Here is a 4,462-nt window from a genome sequence, read left to right on the forward strand (position 1 = left end):
CTGTGGCCTGCATTGTGCAGGAGGTCAGACTAGATGATCATAATGGTCCCTTCTGACCTTAAAGTCTATGACTCTATGACTCTATCTTATGATCTTGCCTTATTTATTTTTATGATATTCTTATCTGTTTGCCAAAAGGACCATTCAGTGTGGGAGAGTGTAATTATGCTATCGAAACATTGCCTGGGACCTTAGAATGGAAAGCAAAATTTGATGTCAACTCTTCCTTAAGACAAGCATTTGAAGAGGCATAAGGGATCCGTATGACAAATTGCAGCAGCATGGGGCAGGGGTCCTTATGAGAAGCAAGAACCCTGATCACAGGCCTATTTTATGGACTTAGGCTCTTTTCCTTGGGTGCAGGGACATTCAAACACTATGGTGACGAGTGCGCTATAGATACCAAGGCTAGTGGACAGACTGCAGATTCCAAGTTTATACCCTATATCCTGATAGAAAAGACACAGCTTCAAGAATTGTTCTTTTGTGGCAAGTTTTCCTTAGCTCATCAAGTTTGAAGTGGCCATGTTACTTACAAGTAATGAAGCTGGGGTGTGGATTGCCATCAACAATTCCATTAGCGCAATGGACCTGTCACCAGCACGAGTAAAGCTTACGTTGTGCAGTATAAGGAATAGAATAGAATGCAGTCCTCAGATCATCCTAAATAACTGCCAGCAAAACCTTTCTACCTTGCCCCACTAGCCTGCTTTCTGAGTATGTGGAATAGATGTTTTCTTTTTTTATTTAGTTTTCTTCCAGATTGAGGCTGAATATTTTCCACTGGGGCCTGGCATTGGTGGGAGGAGAGCACTTGGGATGATTCATGGTAATGTGGGTTAGCTACAGAAACTGGACAGAGTGGGTGTGGCTTGTGGAGAGAAACTATCACGTACTAGGTCTGTACTTCTGACACATTACTTGTTTTGATTGGGTGCTATCGGACTATAAATAGGAGGCTACAGGATTTGGTGTTTCATATTGGAAAGCGACGGAGTTGCCCAGCTACTGCAGAAAGATCTGGTTATTACTGTCCTGTTCACTAAGGCTCTCATCAGCTTTTGAATACACCTGTACTATTTTCATTGCCTTGATAAATATCAAAGGTCACTTTGGTTTCCAAAGCAGAGATCACTCAGATGAGGCTGTTAACTGCAGGCTGACATTATTCCTCCCTTACTGTCACGACAAAGCATTTTTAGAGATTGATTCATACATACTGTTTACTTTGCAAGGTTCATTTTATATGCTGTAAGACAGCCTAGGCCCCTGCAGGTCTGTTGGACTGTAATGACACTAGAATTGGCATTCAATCCCAGCTCCTTAGACTTGTTGAAGAGCAGCCGTCTCTTGGAAATTGTTGGTTAGTTTGTTATACTGATGTGACCACTTCTATTCACTTACTAGCATTCAACTAGACCATGAAGGAGTCTATTGCTTCCCTGGTGTTCAAACTTGAAAGGTTTCCAAGACTAATTTCTACAGGATAGCAATAATACTTCGTATTTATAAAGCACTTCTGAGCAGCTTGTACTTTTGTTCTACTCCAGAACAATCTAGATGCTGGGTTAATGTGCACCTGCCACACTGAGTCAGTAGGGATCCAATAGCACCCACCTGTAGCATTTATCTTAGTTATTTATATGCCCCATTGTCATAGTATTTGAGCACCTCTGAGGTACAGAGAGACTAAGTGACTTATTCAAGATCATGCATGAAGTCTGTGGCAGAGCAGAATTAGCCAGTCCCAGGCTAGCTTTTATAATCACTGCACCATTCTTCCTCTCCTCCTCATTATATGTCTTCCGCCTGCTAATGGAGCAGGTCAACAGACAAACCCAGCTGTCCTGTTAGAAACACCTTTCATCCATGGATCTGAAACTGCTCTAGAAATTTGGTAAATATTCACAGTTTACAGAGAGAAACTGAAGCACAGAAACGTGAAGCAATTTGCCTGAGGTTACAAAAGATGATTCATTCCTGTGAAACAGGTCAGAAAAGGACACTGCATTAAGTCCCATTTAAGCCCCATTTTAAGACCGTAAGTGGCATATAAGCCTTGTGCTGGCACTCTGCAGGAGAGAGAATTTCACCCACACTGAGTCAGTGGCAGAGCCTGGGGAATAGAAAATGTCTATTAGGTAGACTAGCGATCTCTCAAGAGACATCACTGTCACTCAGTAGGCTCATTCTATTCTGAAATGCTAAACTTTGTTCACAACCAATGAAACTTAAGCATGCAACTGGTTCATTATCCTTGTTTCAGAAACTTTTTACAGCAAGAGACAGATCCGTAATATTTTGTTCAATTTTTTTGACAGGAAAGAAGGTTATTAGGGAAATGCTTTTGGTGAAGGGGTTGCTGCCTCTTTAGATAAAGTAATAAATAAAGCAGTAGTTTAAGTGGTCAGGGTGAATCCAATATTAAGAAAATAACATAGGAAAGTCACAAACAAAATCACGAGAAATGATTAATAACACATTGAAGTTAACTTCAGAACTATGCTATTTTGCTTAGTGCTACGTTAGCACACTGTGTGTTTAATGTGGCTGCGTATTTACATTGCAATATACTCAGTGTACTCCTTAAACTGCAAATTTGCATGCATGTGTTCTGAATATTATAAGATATTACAGGAGTTTAATGAAGGGATCCTGAAGCCAACGGAATAATAGACAGAATAATCTGTATCTCCTGTATCAAATCACCTTAATGTATTGAGATTCTATGTCAAAATAATATCATCCCGTGGGATTTGGTACAGTAAACAATCACAGCCAAAGAAGAAGTCCATGTTATAAAATTGTTAGATTCTCTGTTCATGTAATGGTTTTAGACTCCTAAAAGCAGATACTGTATAATGCTTTTTAATCTATGGAAGACAGAACAGCTGTTTAAGAGATAATTAGTTGAGAAACCCATATGTGAAGCAACCAAGACTGACTGAGTCTTCTCTTGAATATTTAGGTGACTGATTAAAAGGAAAGGAAAGACAAGGTGGGGGAGATATCTTTTACTGGTGCAACTTCTGTTGGTGAGAAAGACAAGCTTTCTAGCTTACACAGAGCTCTCCTTCAGGAAAGGAAAGGAGGGTGTTAGAGAGAAGCTTTCACATCTGACCCACGCACATTTAGAAGATAAAGGCAGCATGGAAGCAGTACAGCTGAGTATAGGGTGGCATGTATCTTTGCCACTCCAGTAGCAGTTGATTGCTTTGGGGGAAAGTAACCTGCGACTGCCCCGACCAGGCATAGATTACATCATCCCACCTTGCAATTGCTCTGCACTGTAAAGGGGCTCTGACCATTCCCCGCTCCCCTCCAATGTGTGGAGATGTGGAAGTTCTGGGCACGCAGACCCTGCTTTCTCCCTAATGTCTACAGAAGAGATGTGGGGAGGTTGTGTGTTTGTGTAGGGTCATATTACTCCTTACTCCCCCGACCAAGCATATAAGGGCTAGTCACACTCTACCTGTAACTGAACCCCCCTTTTCTCTCCCAGATGAGCTTTCCTTCCTTTCTTTCTTGAAATAGACCCAAGTCATACAGCTTAGATCTGGAACTGAACTTTCCCAGATTGTGGGGTTTGCTTATATCCATGTGTAGCGGGGTGGTCACCCCACTCTGGCCCTGAAGGGGTTAAAGCAGCCCTGGAGAGGGCTGTGGTGGTGGGAGGGGAACTAGGCTGATTGGGGGAAGCAGCTGCAGTTGGGGCCATGCCCCCAATCAGGCCACAGCTGACCCTATAAGAGGGCTGAGGGCCAGAGGCTGAAAGACCCTCTCTCCCTAGCATCAGAGAGAGAAGGACCTGGCTGCCTGGGAAGCTGAGGAGGGTACCAAGGGTGGGGCAGTGCTAGGGAAGGGCAAAGGGAGCTGGGGAGCTCCAGCCTAGCAAAGTTGCAGGCTGAGTTAAGAGCCCACAAAGGGTACTGGGGCTGCAGAGGGCAGCCCAGAGATAGGCAGCGGCAGCTGGTCCAACCCCCCTTGCCGACGATGAGTGGTTTATAGACTGCAGTCTGCCCCAGGGAGCGGGGGCTAGATGATGACTGGCAGCAGCCACTGAGGCAAGGTGGGGATAGGGTGTTGGGTTTCCCCTGGATGGGGAGACCCACATTGTGGGTTACTGTGGGGGCAGAACTCTGATGAAAAGGGCACCGGGGTCCAGGAGGGACATGGGGGCCAGCGGCAGGTGAGACACTGGCCTGCAGAGGGCGCTCCAGAGGCTGAAAAAGCTAATTCCCAGGATGACAAGCAGGAGGCGCTATGCAGGTGAGTCATTGCCCTGCCACACGGGGGTTTTGCCTCAGGCCCATCTCTCTGCTTGGAAGCTCAGTTTCAACAGGGGTACAGAGAATCAAGTTCAATTCATCTAAAATGCGCTGGAGTTTTAGAGGAGCAGTGTTGGCATATTGGCCTGTAGCAAGGCAGGTGAACAGTTTGTGTTCTTTATTTCTGAAGGTAT

Source organism: Mauremys mutica, chromosome 1 (genome assembly GCF_020497125.1).
Source record: "Mauremys mutica isolate MM-2020 ecotype Southern chromosome 1, ASM2049712v1, whole genome shotgun sequence".
NCBI lineage: Eukaryota > Metazoa > Chordata > Testudines > Geoemydidae > Mauremys > Mauremys mutica.